Raw genomic sequence first — 9,198 nt, forward strand, 5'->3', positions numbered from 1 at the left:
TTTTCAAACTAAAAACCTGGACCCCAAGTCCTTGACTTTTTTCAAACTCCATTTCATAATACTTCTTTGAATTAATCTTAATCATACTTTGACTCTACTTTCATAATCACAATCAATTAACTTCACCCATTCACTTGTTTTGGCTTTGTCCATTGTTAATCTTTTCATGCATTAGCCATAGGTTTCAATTATCATTGTGGTTGATGTAAACCTCACCTTATCTTTAGTGAGTCGACAGTAAGACTTCCGTACTGAAAACAGGGTTAACCCCTCTAGTACGTCGAAGCTATCCTCGCATGGTGGATGTTGGTTTTGGTCGAGTGTTCTCCTATTGATAATGAAAAGCCCCAGTGCTTGTGTTTAAAATTGAATCCACTAACTTTTGGAAATCTTTTAGCCGAACTACGGCGTTTTGATCCTTACCTTTGATGGAAGGTACGTAGGCAACGGGTTCATCCGTTCAAACCCAATAAAAATTGTATATTCTTTTCTCATCATCCCACTCATGTTTGCACAATATTTATATCATAACAAATAACAATTTTATACAACAAGTGTGAAAAGGGCTCCCTAGGAGTACCTAGGACGTAGTGGGTGCCTAACACCTTCCCATTGCGTAATTTACCCCTTACCCAGACTCTCTGATCTTTTTATTAGTTTTCTACGTGTAAAACTTCTTAGGCTTTTGTTCGCTTTTTAGCCAGTCCTTTGGATAAATAAAAGTGCGGTGGCGACTCGAAATTTCATTGTATCTCTTGCTTATGATTTAATCAATAGATCATATAGCGACGAATACACCGCTACAGCGAGCAGCTAGCGAATCAGCTCGCTACTGCCTCGCCTAGCGAGCAGCTAACGAGCATGACAGCAAATGCCTTTTCAAAGGCAGCAATTCATGTTTATACAGCATGGTTTTAGCACTAGGAAACCCAACACAACACAACACAAAAAAAAAGTAAATACTTACAATGTTGGGGTGCCTCCCAACTAGCGCTTGTTTAACGTCGGCTAAGCTCGACGGTGTGATGCTCGCAGAGGAGCATCAAGCGGAATTGCACAGCTCTCGCGATCCACATGACCGCCGAGATAAACTTTCAATCGTTGGCCATTCACGGTCCAACTATCTTTCTTGTCTATGTCTTCAATGACAATAGCCCCGTACTCCTTCACCTCTTTCACCCGAAATGGCCCGGACCATTTTGATTTCAACTTCCCGGGAAACAATTTCAACCGGGAGTTGAACAATAGGACCAACTGTCCGGGCACAAATTCTTTGCTTCGGAGCTTCTTGTCGTGGTACTTTTTTGCCTTTTCTTTGTACAACCAACTTGAGTGGTATGCGGCATTGCGCATCTCTTCCAACTCAAGTAGTTGCACCTTCCTTTTGTCACCGGCCAACTCATTTTCAAAATTTAAAAATTTTAGGGCCCACAAGGCTTTGTGCTCCAATTCAACCGGCAAGTGGCAAGTTTTACCAAACACCAATTGAAAGGGAGTTAGGCCAATTGGAGCTTTAAAGGCCGTACGGTAGGCCCATACTGCTTCGTCCAATTTTTGGGACCACTCCTTTTTTGAATTAGACACGGTTTTTTCGAGGATTCTCTTAATCTCACGATTAGAGACCTCAGCTTGCCCGTTAGCCTGTGGGTGATACGGAGTTGTCACCCTATGCGATACACCGTAATGTTTTAAAATAGTTTCCAAAGGTGCATTACAAAAGTGTGACCCTCCGTCACTTATCAACACTCGGGGGGTTCCGAAACGTGAAAATATGTTTTTCTTCAAAAAATTTATCACCGTTTTCGCGTCCGCCCGAGGTGAGGCAATCGCCTCAACCCACTTAGAAACGTAGTCTACTGCGACAAGCATATACTCGTTCCCATAAGAGGGTGGGAATGGTCCTACAAAATCGATGCCCCAACAATCGAATACTTCGACTTCTTGTATATTTTGGAGAGGCGTCTCATCTCTCTTACCAATTCCACCGCTTCTTTGGCAACTATCACAACTTTGCGCATGGGTGTGTGCGTCTTTGAAAATAGTGGGCCAATAAAATCCCGATTGGAGGATTTTAGTGGCCGTTCTCACCCCATTGTAATGCCCGCCGTAAGGCGAGTTGTGACAATGCCAAAGGATGCTCTGCGCTTCATTGCCAGTAACGCATCTCCTTAATAGGTTATCACTACCCAACTTAAACAAGTATGGGTCATCCCAAACATAATACTTCGCATCCGAAAGGAACTTCCTTTTTTGGTTCGAAGTTAGGTCGGAAGGCACAAAACCACTAGCCTTGTGGTTCGCAAAGTCTGCAAACCACGGCCTAACTTGAACTTTAAACAGTTTTTCATCAGGAAATTCTTCCCGGATTTCCTTTTCAGACGCGGTAACCTCCACATTCACTAAGCGGGATAAATGATCCGCTACCAAGTTTTCCGACCCCTTCTTGTCTTTTATTTCCACATCAAATTCTTGTAACAAGAGGATCCAACGGATGAGCCTTTGCTTCGAATCCGGTTTGGTTAGCAGATATTTAATCGCCGTGTGGTCGGTATACACAACGACTTTAGACCCTATAAGATAAGACCGAAACTTTTCTAGCGCATACACTATTGCAAGTAGTTCTTTTTCCGTGGTGGCATAGTTTATTTGAGCCTCGTTAAGAACCTTACTCGCATAATGTATCGCATGAAAATTTTTGTCTTTTCTTTGGCCAAGTACCGCTCCAACTGCGTAGTCGCTCGCATCACACATTAGTTCAAAATTTTCATTCCAATTGGGAGCGACTATTATTGGAGCGGTAACCAATTTTTCTTTTAAAGTTTCGAAAGCTTGCAAACAATCATCGGTCAAGAGAAATACCTGGTGCTTAGCGAGCAAATTGCTCAAAGGCTTAGCCACCTTTGAGAAGTCCTTGATAAAGCGCCGATAGAACCCGGCGTGCCCCAAAAAGCTACGGATGCCCTTCACATTCACCGGAGGAGGTAATTTTTCTATCACTTCAACCTTAGCTCTATCCACTTCAAGCCCCCTTCTAGAGACTTTGTGGCCTAGCACGATCCCCTCGGTCACCATGAAGTGACACTTCTCCCAATTAAGCACCAAATTGGTCTTCACACATCTTTCCAACACCGTTTTCAAGTTCGCCAAGCATAGACTAAAAGTCCCACCAAATACCGAGAAGTCATCCATGAAGACTTCCATTGTTTTCTCTATCAGATCGGCAAAAATGGCTTGCACACATCGTTGGAAGGTCGTCGGTGCATTGCACAGCCCAAAGGGTATTTTTCGGTATGCGAACACTCCAAACGGACACGTGAAAGCCGTCTTCTCATGATCAACCGGGTCAACCGCAATTTGGTTATACCCGGAGTAGTCGTCCAAAAAACAATAGTATTGTTGGCCCGATAGTCTTTCGAGCATTTGATCCATAAATGGGAGTGGAAAATGGTCCTTTCGAGTCGCGGTATTCAACCGCCTATAATCAATACACATTCTCCACCCCGTTGCAACTTTAGTGGGGATCAATTCATCCTTGTCATTCCGGATCACGGTAATCCCCCCCTTCTTCGGAACCACGTGCACGGGACTAACCCATGGACTATCCGAGATCGGGTAAATCATCCCCGCATCCAACAGCTTTACCACTTCCTTTCGAACAACCTCCTTCATGGTAGGATTTAAGCGGCGTTGTGGTTGAGCCACCGGCTTAAAATCCTCCTCCATCAAAATCTTGTGCATACAATAGGATGGACTAATTCCTTTTAGATCGGAAAGAGTCCAACCCATGGCTTCTTGATTTGTTTTTAGCACAATGATTAGACGGGCTTCTTCTTCATTTGTCAAAAGGTTGCTTATGATGACCGGCTTTGCCTCGGTTTCATCAAGGAATACATATTTCAAAGTAGAGGGTAGTATCTTCAATTCAATAGGCGCTTTTTCGTCCATAACCTCCTTCTTCAAGTCTTCTTCCTCTACTTCCCATGGTTGTAGGTCGTCTAAACTATCAAGTTCCTTTAAGCATTCCTCAAGAGCTAGCTCTTCTTCAACAGTGAAAACCTCCAATAAGTCGTCAAGAGCTAACTCCATAGGAGACATCTCATGAATATGCTTTGAAACTTCCAAAATAGCGTCTTCGATCACATCGATGCGAAAGCTATCATTTCTATCTTTTGAATGCTTCATTGCCTCGAATAGATCGAATGTAACTTCCTCATTTTGAACTCTCACCTTCATTAAACCGTCGTCAACATCTATCATCATTCGCGCGGTCTTCATGAACGGTCTTCCCAAGATGAGCGGAGCATCATCATCTTCCTCCATATCAATAACAATAAAATCGACCGGGAAAAAGAATTTGTCGACCTTCACCAAAACATCTTGGGCTACGCCATGAGGATGGGTCGTCGACTTATCCGCCAATTGCAACGTCATTCGGATGGACTTAATCTCAATGTTGCCAAGTCTCTTGATAATTGACAAAGGTATAAGATTAATGCTTGACCCCAAGTCAATAAGTCCTTTCCCGACATAGACGTCACCAATTTTAACCGGCAATGTAACTCTTCCCGGATCAACCTCTTTCTTAGGAAGCGTCCTTTGAATAATGGCACTACAGCTCGCATCAAGGACGATGGTCTCCGGTTCCGTATACCTCCGCTTTTTTGTTAGTATGTCCTTCATGAATTTGGCATACTTGGGCATTTGCTCCAAGGCTTCGGCAAACGGAATGTTGATTTGCAACTGTTTAAAAATATCCATGAACCGGGCGTAATGCCGTTCATTCTCCCTTTTGGACGGGGCATGAGGATAAGGAAGGTTTTGGATTGGAGTAGCGCTCACTACCTCCTTTCCCTTTGCAACTCTAGCACTCTTCCATCTAGGCTTTTTCACTACCTCCCTTATTACCTCATCACTTGTATTTTTCTCAATCTCCACACCTTTTTTCTTTTCAACTTCACCATTATTTTTATTCTTTTCAACTTCTTCACCCTCACTCCACTCTCCTACTTCACCATCAACATTTTCCTCCAATATTTCCTCCTCAATTTCTTTCTCTTTCTCTCTTTGTTCACTCTCAACTCTTTTTTTATTCTCACTACCCAACTCCCTCCCACTTCTCGTCATGATCGCCTTACAATGCTCCTTAGGATTTGTTTGCGTGTTTGCCGAAAAGGAAGGACCGGTTTGTTGTTCAGCGAGTTGCTTGGCAAGTTGCCCAACTTGAGTCTCGAGATTTTTTATAGCCGCGTCATTGCTCTTTTGATTGGCCATTGACATTTGCATGAATTGCGTCAATGTCTCTTCTAACTTCGAATTGACGACCGGCGGTTGTTGAGATTGATACGGATTTTGGGGAGGGTTTTGACGGCTAGAAGAACCACCTCCATAACCTTGGTTATGATAATAGTTGCTTCTAGGTTGGAACCCTTGGTTCCCTTGGAATTGTTGTTGATTTTGAGGGTGCGGTTGATAAGGTTGTTGTTGTTGTTGTTGTTGTTGTCTCGGTTGATAGTCCCGTTGATTGGCCATGTAGTTTACTTCATCAAAACCGGGAGGTGGACAAAATCCGGTGTCATGTTCACCTTTACAAAGTTCACAACAAGCTATTTGTTTAGCTTTTGACGGTTCTCTTAACTCTTTGATTTGTTGCGTTAAGAGTTCCACTTGTTATGAGATGAGCTTGTTTTGGGCAAGGATGGCATCATTCGTCCCTAGCTCAAGCACTCCCGACTTCTTCAAAGAGTTTCCTCGACTTTGACTCTGAAGATCATTTAAAGCCATTCGATTTATGATGTTTGTGGCTTCTTCGGCACTTTTTGACAATAAAGAACCACCTGAGGTCGCATCCAACAACGTCTTGCAGTTTGGTTGAAGTCCATTTTTGAAGATATGGATTTGAGTCAATTCATCAAATTCATGCCCTTTACATTTCCGAAGCATGGACTTGAATCTTTCCCACGCTTCATTTAATGATTCACTGGTTCCTTGTGAAAACACCGAGATGGCCGTCTTGGATTCCATGAATCGGTTATGGGAGAAAAATCTTTCGATGAATTTCTCTTCTAACACGTTCCAGTCTGTCATTACGGCTGGTGTTTGATCTAGGTACCAATCCTTTGCTTTACCGAGCAAAGCGTGGGGAAATAATCGTCTGAACAACGGAAGCTCCTGAGCCTGATCCACTCCGGCAGCCAATGCTATCTCATAAAATTTTGTGAGAAAAGCAAATGGGTCTTCATGGTCCATTCCGGTGAATGGACTTCCATATAATAAATTTAGAGTTCCCGTTTTCATCTCAGCTTGCCTTCCTGTGTGGTTGGCAAACTGAGCGGTGTTCCTTGGACTATTTATGCATGGAGTAGAAATAGGTGGTGGTGGTGGTGGCTCCATGTTAGGTATGAATGGTGGTGGATTTGTGGTACAAGAACTTTCTCCTTGCTCTTGGCGTTGTCTAGCCTGTTGCCTCCTACGTCTCGTTTTGCTATTGTTCCTCCTTGCGGTTCTTTCGATCTCAGGATCAAAAAGAAGTTCGTCCACAGGGATTTGCCCTCGCATAAAACGTAAGCTGCACACTAGACCAAACAAATTACAAGCACAAGTCAAAAATTCACAAGCTAAAACTTAAACAACCATTGCGATGCTCGCAATATCAATTTACAATCCCCGGCAACGGCGCCATTTTGTTAGTTGTAATTTTAAGTGTCGGGTTTTTTTTATCGTATCCACAGGGATTGTAAGATATCACCGCCGTTCGATGGTTGTATTAATTCTAGCTCAATGTAACAATAGGGTTTTGGTTGGTTGTCGCGTTATCTTGCATAAAAAGGTAATAAATTGCGGTAAAAGTTTTGGTTTGAATAAATGAGAAATATTGCCAAAGTTAGGGTTCGATGATCACTTTGCATGTATTTGTTCGGTCAACAATCTTATAAACTCCTTTAGATGATAAATCATTTCACAAAGTCCTCCCAATATGTTTCTCTCGAACACACATTGTGAGTTTTCCCATTTTGATCCATTGTTTCTCTCGAACACAATCTATCAAAATGACAACTTTTTGGTTCAACCTTATGGTGAACAAAATCATTCATTACTATCTCTAGCTAACAAACAAGATTGGATGAAAACCTAGGTCAAGAGTTGGTAAACATCTCTCGATCATAAACCAACACAAAGAGTTTTAAATAGAAACAAAGTTTTCATCATATATTCACCATTAAAGAGTTTACACATGAAGATCCTTACATTTACACACAAAGCTAGTAATCACCTACATCTAACCTTGACAAATGGAGGACTTAGCTACTCATTTTCATGGTAGCTTGGTCGGCAAGTTTCGGAAGAAGGTTGATCAACCTCCAAGTCGGATAATCGATATTGGATGGGAATCCACCTTCTTTTTGTAGAAGATGGTTACAAGATGAAGAGAAATGAAATCTAGGGCATAAAAGATCCTAAGAACAATGCTGGAAAATATCTCTAAGAAAGTACAAAAGTGGAAAAATTAGGTAAAACTAAGGTATGGCTCTCAAAAGTGGCACTTGCTACTTATAGAGCTGTACTGGGCTGTCATGCTCGCTAGGCGAGCAGAATGGCTTGCCTAGCGAGGGTCTAATTGAGGCACAAGAGGCACCTGCGCCCAGAGACACAGTCTATCTCAGACTGTCATGTTCGCCTAGCGAACAAAACCTTCGCCTAGCGAAGGGCACGCTTCAACCCTCGCTCCAGCGAGGTTGAGAGGTTTGGCTACTGTAATCCTCGCTGGGAACTCACTAGAGCCTCGCCTAGCGAGTGAGTGCTGACTGCGCTTTTCATCAAAACTGAACGAACTCGCTACCACCTTCGCTAGCAGCTCGCCTAGCGAATTTATTGATATTTTACTGGAGCTTTTCGCTGGGCGCTCGCCTAGCGAGTGCTTCGCCACAGCCCTCGCCTAGCGAGAAGGCTAATGAATGCTTGTTTTCTTTGGTTCCTTTGCCAACTTTCTTGTGTCTTCATTTTCAATTATTTCATGCCTTCTTCCTGCACAATAACACACAAATCAAAGGTACCAAGATCGTTTATCAATGTAATGCATTTCATCTAAAACAAAGGTGGTTTTGACAATTTAGCAAGGAAATAGAGTGAAAGATGCCCACATATGATAGCTCAAATAAGCACTTTTGGGCATCTAACAAAGACCTTGAATACTTTCAAGGAGGGTTTTGTTCCAAGGAGGTGGAACTAATGTTCTATGTGATGTTAGAACATGTTGTTCAACAAGTATGCAGCTACTTGTTGAAGAGCATATGTGTTTAGGTGTCAAACAAAGGGATACTTTTGTTTGGAACCTACTCCTGACCTGGAAGAGGAGACATTTGTGTGTGCTAAGTTGACAAGGGTAGGGTCAACTGTATGTGTGCTTAAGAAGGTCACTTTTAGACGTCTGATCTCTAGAAGTGAAGCTGGTTGAGATGTGACATGGGGCAATTTCCTGCTGTCTGTCTTATTCCTATAGATTGATCAAGATTGGATAGTTGTTCCCTGAAGTACTATGTTGTGTTGGAAGACAAGTCCCTTGGATGTTAGAAGTCAATACTGAGGTAACCTGATTGATATTTCATTTGAGAGGATTGGGACCATGAATCTAGTTATTCAAACACCACGCTCAGAAGTGACAGTTCTTTCAAGGAGTGAGAATATGAAGATTCAGAGATTGGTTGAGGTAGTATGCTCTGACAATGCATAGCTACTATTGATGGGTGTTGTTTTCTTTCACCAGTACTTATGGTCAGCTGGAGTCTGATTGGTGTGATTGGAGTATGTATATCTATAACTCATAGAATTAACTGCCACCGATAGGGGTGATGTATGTCATGTTGAGACATGTGTGTACAATGCATGGATATTCGTGTGAAGTTTCCATGACTGTTAATTTGAGGGGGAGTTTTGGTTAACCTCCTCACGTTTGGTCAGCCTAGGGTCTGGTTGGCTGTTGGGTGACACATTTGCAAGGTAGGATTCATCCCTCTCTTTCCTAAGGGTGAATTTAATCTGGAAAGATTCTCAAAATTGTTGAGGTGCTTGCAAGCAGAAGATGTTGACACAAGAAGAGTATTCTCAAAGTATTCTTATGGTGGAAGTATCTGAAAGGAAAATTGGGAAAGGATTTAAGATCAATGTCTACTTGTGCCAAGTACAAGTATTTAATTGATTATC

This window comes from Lathyrus oleraceus, chromosome 5 (assembly GCF_024323335.1).
Source record: "Lathyrus oleraceus cultivar Zhongwan6 chromosome 5, CAAS_Psat_ZW6_1.0, whole genome shotgun sequence".
NCBI classification, from domain to species: Eukaryota; Viridiplantae; Streptophyta; class Magnoliopsida; order Fabales; family Fabaceae; genus Lathyrus; species Lathyrus oleraceus.